The 11,486-nt window shown below is 45.2% G+C and overlaps 1 pseudogene; it reads left to right on the forward strand.

Annotated features, from left to right (window-relative positions):
* The first annotated feature begins 366 nt into the window (after window positions 1–366).
* Window positions 367–4,853, forward strand: LOC124672606 (annotated as a pseudogene).
* The last annotated feature ends 6,633 nt before the right edge of the window (window positions 4,854–11,486 follow it).

An 11,486-nucleotide genomic window follows, 5' to 3' on the forward strand; every position in this document is an offset into this window, starting at 1 on the left:
ACTTCAATGCCCTCCTACACCGCCGTGTAGCTTCAGTAGCTCGTGCTCTCTGTCTCCGCGTAGGCGAAGCTGGTTGCCGGATCTGATGCACCGGCGAGGCGGCCGGAGCTGGACATCAGGGAGTGGTATAGCTCCGACGACGGCGTCCCTGTCACAGCTTCCGCTCGCCCTCGCGTGTGAAATCTCCGTCAGAAAGGGAGGCGACGAATCACTGCCCTTGGTCCACTTCTACATTCCTTCCTTCCACAAGCACAAGACGGCGCCTCAGTTGGATCCCTTTACTGCGCGGGCCTACAAATTGGCATTTCGCCGACGGCATTAACCACCGGAGTACGGCATTCGCCACAGCACACCAGCGGCCGAGCGATGGCAGCAGCCTTCTCCTCTGCCGTCGTGGTCGCTCTGTTCTGCCTGCTCGCGGCCCATGGATGTCGCGGCTGCGGCTTTCTGCCTGATCTGTTCTGTTACCCACCTCCACCTGCCCCCACCACCAATGTCCCTGCAACCAATGTCCCCGCCACCAATGTCCCGGCCACCATTGTCCCCGCCTCCAATTCCAGCTCCGGCGGCACCAATGCAGACGACGGCAGCTGGATCGCTGCCCGGGCCACCTGGTACGGCGCTCCCAACGGCGCCGGGCCCTACGACAACGGTACTGCCACTGCCATGTCTATCAGTTGTTCTGTGTCAATTGCATTGCTGAATGCTGATTATGGTCCCTGTATGTCGATACCAAATCACCGGATGCAGGTGGTGCTTGCGGGTTCAAGAACGTGAACCAGTACCCCTTCTCCTCCATGACGTCGTGCGGCAACCAGCCCATCTTCAAGGACGGCAAGGGGTGCGGCGCATGCTACCAGGTTAGCTACCGACCGTCGGCGGCCGGCATATGCACTCTCGTTTCACACTGACAGTAATGTGCCGACGCTGTCGTCTCGTGCGATTTCTTTCCCCTAGAGAGAGAGACAGCCTGTGATGGAGAATAATTTGATTCCATGGATCTTGGATTCTTGCTTGCGATGCAGATTAGGTGCCTGGCCCACCGTGCCTGCTCCGGCGTGCCGGAGACGGTGATCATCACGGACATGAACTACTACCCGGTCTCGCGCTACCACTTCGACCTCAGCGGCACCGCCTTCGGCCGCATGGCCAAGTACGGCCGCAACGACGAGCTCCGCCACGCCGGCATCATCGACATGCAGTTCAAGAGGTCACCATCTTACTTAATCTTAGCATGCTTAACTTTAACAGACAACGACATCCATGGCATCCGGCTTTCCTTCGCCACCATTGGCTACTTTCCTTACCACGGCCGCTTCTGTACAAAAGCAAACTTAGTTAAAATCAACTCTGTGCTTTGCCTGCACTTTCATCTGGCTAATTGTCAACAGTTGCACATCCTAACTTTACGGGCTAAAAAACTATTCTAGTGGCAGTTTTTTATACTATCACAAAGCAGTAAACACCAAAAAGCATGCCGCTCTTGCTGTTCTTGGTTGCTCCTGAAACTAACACTGGGAATGGCGTTCATCTCAGGGTGCCCTGCCAGTACCCGGGGCTCACGGTGACGTTCCGCGTGCAGCACGGGTCGAACCCCAACTACCTAGCCATCCTGGTGGAGTACGAGGACGGCGACGGCGACGCCGTGCAGGTGGACATCATGGAGTCGCGGCTGCCGGACAGGGTGCCCACGGGGTTCTGGACGCCGATGAAGGAGTCCTGGGGCTCCATCTGGCGCCTCGACAGGCTCCGCCCGCTGCAGGGCCCGTTCTCGCTGCGTGTCACCGACGAGTCCGGCAGGTCCCTCGTCGCCGACCAGGTCATCCCCGCCTTCTGGCAGCCCAACGCCGCCTACAGGTCCTTCGTCCAGTTCGACGAGACGCTGCCCACTTCGCTTGTGACATCCGGTGCCAACAGTGTGGCGTCCGGCGCGAGCCGTCGTCTTGTTCTAATGCCTATGTATTCTGGCGCGTTTACGTATCTGTGGCGCTGTGTACGTTCGATACTGGCTCTATGATCTATTCTGGAAGAAGAAGCTGGTATATTGTTGCCAACAATGGCCGAGATGAACTCACAGGAACACGAACAAGGCAACCAGAGAGAGACAGAGTATTCTGCGTGGTGTAGAACTAACCACTTTTCTGTTTTTGCTCCTTTTATTTCAAGCTCGGTTTTACAACTGAAAACGCTAAAAACTGGGATCAAAGACTGGGCTTACTCACGGTGCCATCGCCATGTCCATCTCCCCTACAAACTCGCCACGCCCTCCACAACTTGTGCCATCCCACGAGGATCAGACGTGGTTTAGGTCTAAGCAAACGTAAAATTAGACTTAGCTACTGACAGACGTGTTGTGTACAAAGTACAAACACACAGAGCACTGCACTTTATTGTAACTGAAGAAACTAAACTGACACTTGAGCAGTAGCGACAGCGGACAGACGTGTTGGTGTTAGTGTACAAACACACAGACCACTGCACTTTAGTCTGCTCCAGCCACTTCGGTGTTGTTACCGTGGCAAGGACGTAGGATGCACATTATGTTACAGCGGTGGTTGTCGATCGTGCTCTTCATCCTTGAATTCTTCATGCGCCGGGCTTCGGGCGACCAGAATACCCGATGGTTTTTTTTTGTTTTTTGAAACACAATATATTAACCAAGCAAGCAAGTAAGCCGCCTCATTAAAAATCTTCCAGTCCCCTTAGGAGAGTTACATCATTTAGTACAAAGGGGATAATAAAATTTGGAGGAACATTAGTCCACCTCAGAACTGAATTTGTACTAAAAGAGCTTCTGGCTAATTCATGAGCTACCTTGTTGGCCTCTCGACTGCACTGAACATAGCGAATCAAATCAAAGGCTTGGGCTTTTATAAAACTCTCTGTAAAAATCGCCGCGGATGGATTCCAAACTTCCACTGTACAATTTATCTATTTCTAGCTGACTTCCACTGTAAAAATCGCCGCGGATGGATTCCAAACCGATGGGTGCTATCAGCCAATGGCCATCTTTGTATTGTAGCTTTCTATAGCAGCTGAACAATTTATCTATTTCTAGCTGGCTTGGCAATTGGCATTGCAAGTTTAGCCACGGTCAACAACATCTTCAGCAGCGAATCGATTAAGACTTGGGAACATAGTGATCCAGATTTGCATAACCCTTGCCAGGAAGTAATAGGTAATTGAGCTTGATGCCAGCGCGTGAGACCGATGCTTGCTGCTGACCCGCGGCTGCCTGCCGACGGCAGCGGCCTGGTCGGAGACAAACAGGCAGCATGCTTTGCTTTATAAACCTGTCTCCTGAATGCGGATTGGCCCATTTCAGTATAGGTCTTGGCGACAAAAAAAAAAAAAAAGTATAGGTCTTGGCTGGGCCGGACTGCCATCAGGGGCCGACGAAGGAACGTTTTCTCCATGTTTTGTCAGTGGTTCCTTTATGTTTTTGGTACTAAGAAACAAAACCTAGGGTTTCCTAGGGCTCTGACTCTCCTGGCCGTGACGGCGGTGAGAGGCGGCTTTCCCATCTCCGATCGACATCCGATTCTCTTACTCCGATCTCTGCTCCGTTCGGGCTGATCAAAGGGACGCCATGCGCGTCTTCTCGGCCTTGGCGGACGGGTGAGGAGCGAGGTATCGGGACGGTGACGGGGAAGGATGGTGTGAGAAACCCAGTTTTTTCTCTTTCGATGGCAGCAAAGATCCCGAAGGAGGGGGGGCTCGTCGAGCGCCAAAACCAAACCGGCTTTGGACGAGCTGTCGAAGAAGCTGGTGTTGGTGGATGAGGAGCTCGATGATGTGGTGATCCCGCGGGATGACTTCATGAATCTACGGGAGGAGGCGCGCTGGATGGCGGTGGTACGTGTGCACACTGATAGGCACTTCAGTAACCAGCCTTTCTTCCAGAAGATGGATGTGGCATGGGGCTTAGCAAAGAAGTGGTCGATCAGGCCAGTAGAAGACAACCTGTTCATACTGCAGGTGTCCTGTCTGGGAGACTAGAATAGGGTGATGTATGATGGGCCCTAGATCTTCAGGCAGCTGGGTGTTATGATCGAACTGTATGACGGGATTGCAGATCCTAGCTCGGCTGTGTTGGACCATATCAATGTGTGGATCCAAGTGAGGGGAGTCCCACCTCTGTTCAGAAAGGAGGAGATTGTGCGTGACATGGAGGCACATATTGATGAGGTGAAGGGAGTAGACCTTTATGCTTTGGGGGTGAATGGCAGCAGCTTCGTTCGTGTTCGGATGAGGCTTGATGTGAACAAGAGGTTGTTGAGGTTTGTTCACCTGCATCCTGAGGGCAACGAGCGAATCTCTTTTCAGGTGATGTATGAGAAGCTGCCCCGTTTCTGTGATGTCTGTGGTTACCTGGGTCATGGAGATCAAGAATGCGGTGATGGGGTTCACGAGGAGGAAGATAAACAGTACGGGAGCTGGATGGTGGCACCGGTGGAGGACTGGCATCGCCAAACTACTGGGGTGCGGGCGAGGACGCATGTGGAAGAAGGGAGCCACATGACAGGGAGGTGCCAGGGGGACGACGGGAGGGAGAAAATCAAAAGCGTCCGTCGGAGGAAACAAGTGAGGGCGTGCAGGTGGGTGCGGGGGTTGGGATCAATCCGCAGTGCGATGCGCCTCTGAGCATTACTGATGGGAAGGTGCAGCCTCAGGATGGAGAGGAGATGGAGGGGGCCGGGAGCGATACAGGGGTGCCAGAGACGGAGACGATCAATGCCAATCCAATCGTGCCAGTATCACCGGTGAAGCCGCCAGCCTCGAAGAAACCAAAGAAAGTTGACGCAACTGGTGTAAAGGCAGGCTCCGTAGGGGAGCGCCGCCGGGAGCAATGAGTTGCATATGTTGGAACTGTCGAGGGCTGGGGAGCGACGCGACATTTTGAGAGCTTTGTAATCTTACGAGGCAGTTTAAACCCACGGTGTTGTGTGTTGTCGAGACATAGCTGAATAAAAAGAGAGTAGAAGACCTAGCTAGAACGCTAGGGTATGCCAGATGTTTTGCTGTTAGTAGTACGGGGCGTAGTGGAGTGATGCGTGTAATTGACACGTCCGTTGGGAACCCCAAGAGGAAGGTGTAATGCGCACAGCGGCAAGTTTCCCTCAGTTAGAAACCAAGGTTTAATCGAACCAGTAGGAGTCAAGAAGCACGTTGAAGGTTGATGGCGGCGGGATGTAGTGCGGCGCAACACCAGAGATTCCGGCGCCAACGTGGAACCTGCACAACACAACCAAAGTACTTTGCCCCAACGAAATAGTGAGGTTGTCAATCTCACCGGCTTGCTGTAACAAAGGATTAACCGTATTGTGTGGAAGATGATTGTTTGCAAGAAAACAGTAAAGAACAAGTATTGCAGCAGATTTGTATTTCAGTATAAAAGAATGGACCGGGGTCCACAGTTCACTAGAGGTGTCTCTCCCATAAGATAAAAGCATGTTGGGTGAACAAATTACGATCGGGCAATTGACAAATAGAGAGGGCATAACAATGCACATACATGTCATGATAAGTACAGTGAGATTTAATTGGGCATTACGACAAAGTACATAGACCGCCATCCAACTGCATCTATGCCTAAAAAGTCCAACTTCAGGTTATCATCCGAACCCCTTCCAGTATTAAGTTGTAAAACAAAAGACAATTGCATTAAGTATGGTGCGTAATGTAATCAACAACTACATCCTTAGACATAGCATTAATGTTTTATCCCTAGTGGCAACAGCACTCCACAACCTTAGAACTTTCTGTCACTGTCCCAGATATCAATGGAGGCATGAACCCACTATCGAGCATAAATACTCCCTCTTGGAGTTAAGAGCAAAAACTTGGCCAGAGCCTCTACTAATAACGGGAGAGCATGCAAGATCATAAACAACACATAGGTAATAACTTGATAATTAACATAACATAGTATTATCTATCCATCGGATCCCGACAAACACAACATATAGCATTACAGATAGATGATCTTGATCATGTTAGGCAGCTCACAAGATCCAACAATGAAGCACAATGAGGAGAAGACAACCATCTAGCTACTGCTATGGACCCATAGTCCAGGGGTGAACTACTCACTCATCACTCCGGAGGCGACCATGGCGGTGAAGAGTCCTCCGGGAGATGATTCCCCTCTCCGGCAGGGTGCCGGAGGAGATCTCCGGAATCCCCGAGATGGGATTGGCGGCGGCGGCGTCTCCGGAAGGTTTTCCGTATCGTGGCTCTCGATGCGGGGGTTTCGCGACGGAGGCTTTAAGTAGGCGGAAGGGCAACGTGGGGGGCCACACGAGGGCGCCACGCCATAGGTCGGCGCGGCCAGGGCCTGGGCCGCGCCGCCCTATGGTGGCGGCGCCTCGTGGCCCCACTTAGACTCCTCTTCGGTCTTCTGGAAGCTTCGTGGCAAAATAGGACCACGGGCGTTGATTTCGTCCAATTCCGAGAATATTTCGTTACTAGGATTTCGAAACCAAAAACAGCAGAAAACGAGCAAGCGGCTCTTCGGCATCTTGTTAATAGGTTAGTTCCGGAAAATGCACGAATATGACATAAAGTGTGCATAAAACATGTAGATATCATCAATAATGTGGCATGGAACATAAGAAATTATCGATACGTCGGAGACGTATCGGCATCCCCAAGCTTAGTTACTGCTCGTCCCGAGCGAGTAAAACGATAACAAAGATAATTTCGAAGTGACATGCCATCATAACCTTGATCATACTATTTGTAAACATATGTAATGAATGCAGCGATCAAAACAATGGTAATGGCATGAGTAAACAAGTGAATCATAAAGCAAAGACTTTTCATGAATAGTACTTCAAGACAAGCATCAATAAGTCTTGCATAAGAGTTAACTCATAAAGCAATAAATCAAAGTAAAGGTATTGAAGCAACACAAAGGAAGATTAAGTTTCAGCGGTTGCTTTCAACTTATAACATGTATATCTCATGGATAATTGTCAACATAGAGTAATATAACAAGTGCAATATGCAAGTATGTAGGAATCAATGCACAGTTCACACAAGTGTTTGCTTCTTGAGATGGAGAGAGATAGGTGAACCGACTCAACATAAAAGTAAAAAAATAATGGTCCTTCAAAGAGGAAAGCATCGATTGCTATATTTGTGCTAGAGCTTTTATTTTGAAAACATGAAACAATTTTGTCAACGGTAGTAATAAAGCATATGAGTTATGAAAATTATATCTTACAAGTTGCAAGCCTCATGCATAGTATACTAATAGTGCCCGCACCTTGTCCTAATTAGCTTGGACTACCGGATCATCGCAATACACATGTTTTAACCAAGTGTCACAATGGGGTACCTCCATGCCGCACTGTACAAAGGTCTAAGGAGAAAGCTCACATTTTGGATTTCTCGCTTTTGATTATTCTCAACTTAGACATCCATACCGGGACAACATGGACAACGGATAATGGACTCCTCTTTAATGCATAAGCATGTGGCAACAATTATTATTCTCATATGAGATTGAAGATATATGTCCAAAACTGAAACTTCCACCATGAATCATGGCTTTAGTTAGCGGCCCAATGTTCTTCTCTAACAATATGCATGCTCCAACCATAAAGGTGGTAGATCTCTCTTACTTCAGACAAGACGGACATGCATAGCAACTCACATGATATTCAACAAAGTTGATGGCGTCCCCAGAAGCATGGTTATCGCACAACAAGCAACTTAATAAGAGATAAAGTGCATAAGTACATATTCAATACCACAATAGTTTTTAAGCTATTTGTCCCATGAGCTATATATTGCAAAGGTGAATGATGGAATTTTAAAGTTAGCACTCAAGCAATTTACTTTGGAATGGCGGATAAATACCATGTAGTAGGTAGGTATGGTGGACACAAATGGCATAGTGGTTGGCTCAAGGATTTTGGATGCATGAGAAGTATTCCCTCTCGATACAAGGTTTAGGCTAGCAAGGTTATTTGAAACAAACACAAGGATGAACGGTGCAGCAGAACTCACATAAAAGACATATTGTAAACATTATAAGACTCTACACCGTCTTCCTTGTTGTTCAAAACTCAATACTAGATGTTATCTAGACTCTAGAGAAACCAAATATGCAAACCAAATTAGCAAGCTCTAAGTGTTTCTTCATTAATGGGTGCAAAGTATATGATGCAAGAGCTTAAACATGAGCACAACAATTGCCAAGTATCAAATTATCCAAGACATTTTAGAATTACTACATGTAGCATTTTCCAATTCCAACCATATAACAATTTAACGAAGAAGAAACTTCGCCATGAATACTATGAGTAAAGCCTAAGGACATACTTGTCCATATGCTACAACGGAGCGTGTCTCTCTCCCACAAAGTGAATGCTAGGATCCATTTTATTCAAACAAAACAAAAACAAAAACAAACCGACGCTCCAAGCAAAGTGCATAAGATGTGACGGAATAAAAATATAGTTTCAGGGGAGGAACCCGATAATGTTGTCGATGAAGAAGGGGATGCCTTGGGCATCCCCAAGCTTAGACGCTTGAGTCTTCTTAGAATATGCAGGGGTGAACCACCGGGGCATCCCCAAGCTTAGAGCTTTCACTCTCCTTGATCATATTGTATCATACTCCTCTCTTGATCCTTGAAAACTTCCTCCACACCAAACTCAAAACAACTCATTAGAGGGTTAGTGCACAATAAAAATTAACATGTTCAGAGGTGACACAATCATTCTTAACACTTCTGGACATTGCATAAAGCTACTGGACATTAATGGATCAAAGAAATTCATCCAACATAGCAAAAGAGGCAATGCGAAATAAAAGGCAGAATCTGTCAAAACAGAACAGTCCGTAAAGATGGATTTTATTTGGGCACCAGAATTGCTCAAATGAAAATTCCCAAATTGAATGAAAGTTGCGTACATATCTGAGGATCACTCACGTAAATTGGCTTAATTTTCTGAGTTACCTACAGAGAATTAGACCCAGATTCGTGACAGCAAAGAAATCTGTTTCTGGCGCAGTAATCCAAATCTAGTATTTACTTTACTATCAAAGACTTTACTTGGCACAAAAAAACATAAAACTAAGATAAGGAGAGGTTGCTACAGTAGTAAACAACTTCCAAGACTCAAATATAAAACAAAAATACTGTAGTAAAAACATGGGTTGTCTCCCATAAGCGCTTTTCTTTAACGCCTTTCGCCTAGGCGCGAAAGTGTAACTCAAGTAACATCAAGAGATGAAGCATCAACATCATAATTTGTTCTAATAATAGAATCATAAGGTAACTTCATTCTCTTTCTAGGGAAGTGTTCCATACCTTTCTTGAGAGGAAATTGATATTTAATATTACCTTCCTTCATATCAATAGTAGCACCAACGGTTCGAAGAAAAGGTCTTCCCAATATAATGGGGCAAGATGCATTGCATTCAATATCCAAGACAACAAAATCAACGGGGACAAGGTTATTGTTAACCATAATATGAACATTATCAACTCTCCCCAAAGGTTTCTTTTTAGCATTATCAGCGAGATTAACATCCGGATAACAGTTTTTCAATGGTGGCAAGTCAAGCATATCATAGACTTTTTTAGGCATAACAGAAATACTTGCACCAAGATCACATAAAGCATTACAATCAAAATCTTTGACCCTCATTTTAATGATGGGCTCCCAACCATCCTCTAGCTTTCTAGGAATAGAAGTTTCAAGTTTTAGTTTCTCTTCTCTAGCTTTTATGAGAGCATTTGTAATATGTTTTGTGAAAGCCAAATTTACAGCGCTAGCATTAGGACTTTTAGCAAGTTTTTGTAAGAACTTTATAACTTCAGAGATGTGGCAGTCATCAAAATCTAAATCATTACAATTTAAAGCAATGGGATTATCATCCCCAAGGTTGGAAAAAATTTCAGCAGTTTTATCACAAGCGGTTTCAGCAGTTTTAGCGATTTCGAGTAATTTTGCGCGCTTTGCACTAGGAGTAGAAACATTGCCAACACCAATTATTTTATTATTGATAGTAGGAGGTGCAGCAACATGTGAATCATTAGCATTGCTAGTGGTGGTAATAGTCCAAACTTTAGCTACATTTTTCTCTTTAGCTAGTTTTTCATTTTCTTCTCTATCCCACCTAGCACGCAGTTCAGCCATCAATCTTATATTCTCATTAATTCTAACTTGGATGTCATTTGCTGTAGTAACAATTTTATTTTCAATATCCTCAGGTTTAGCAGCCATTTTATTAATTAAAGAAGATTGTGACGCAGACATGTATGAGATTCGGTTTTCAGCATTTGCAAGTTTAGTTTGTAACCCAGAAATCTTCATATTCAGATTTTCAAGTTGATTTCCTATATTCTTCAACAAGGTAGATTGTTCATTCATAGTTTTAGTAAACAATTTATTTTGCTCATATTGTGATTGCATAAAGCTCTTGGTGCATCTTTCAATTTCTAACATCTTTTCCTCATTAGGTGAAACATGTCTACCATAAGAGTTACTATTAGCAGGATATGGCCTAGAATTTTGAGCAACCAATGAAGCTAACGGAACATTATTAGGATCAACATTAGTCCTACCATTCACAAGCATAGACATAATAGCATCAATCTTATCATTCAAGGAAGAGGATTCTTCAACGGAATTTACCTTCTTACCTTGTGGAGCTCTTTCCGTGTGCCATTCAGAGTAATTAATCATCATATCATCAAGAAGCTTTGTAGCCGCCCCCAAAGTGATGGACATAAAGGTACCTCCAGCAGCTGAATCCAATAAATTCCGCGAAGAAAAATTTAGTCCTGCATAGAAGGTTTGGATGATCATCCAAGTAGTCAGTCCATGGGTTGGACAATTTTTAACCAAAGATTTCATTCTGTCCCAAGCTTGAGCAACATGTTCATTATCTAATTGTTTAAAATTCATTATGCTACTTCTCAAAGATATAATTTTAGCAGGGGGATAATATCTACCAATAAAAGCATCCTTGCATTTAGTCCAGGAATCAATACTATTCTTAGGCAGAGATAGCAACCAATCTTTAGCTCTTCCTCTTAATGAGAAAGGGAACAATTTTAATTTTATAATGTCACCATCTACATCTTTATACTTTTTCATTTCACACAATTCAACAAAGTTATTAAGATGGGCAGCAGCATCATCAGAACTAACACCAGAAAATTGCTCTCGCATAACAAGATTCAGTAAAGCAGGTTTAATTTCAAAGAATTCCGCTGTAGTAGCAGGTGGAGCAATAGGTGTGCATAGGAAATCATTATTATTTGTGGTTGTGAAGTCACACAACTTAGTATTTTCAGGGGTGGACATTTTAGCAGTAGTAAATAAAACAAACTAGATAAAGTAAATGCAAGTAAAATAATTTTTTGTGTTTTTGATATAGCAAACAAGATAGTAAATAAAGTAAAGCTAGCAACTAATTTTTTTTGTGTTTTGATATAATGCAGCAAACAAAGTAGTAAATAA

The sequence above is a fragment of the Lolium rigidum genome, chromosome 7 (genome assembly GCF_022539505.1).
Source record: "Lolium rigidum isolate FL_2022 chromosome 7, APGP_CSIRO_Lrig_0.1, whole genome shotgun sequence".
Classification (NCBI taxonomy): domain Eukaryota; kingdom Viridiplantae; phylum Streptophyta; class Magnoliopsida; order Poales; family Poaceae; genus Lolium; species Lolium rigidum.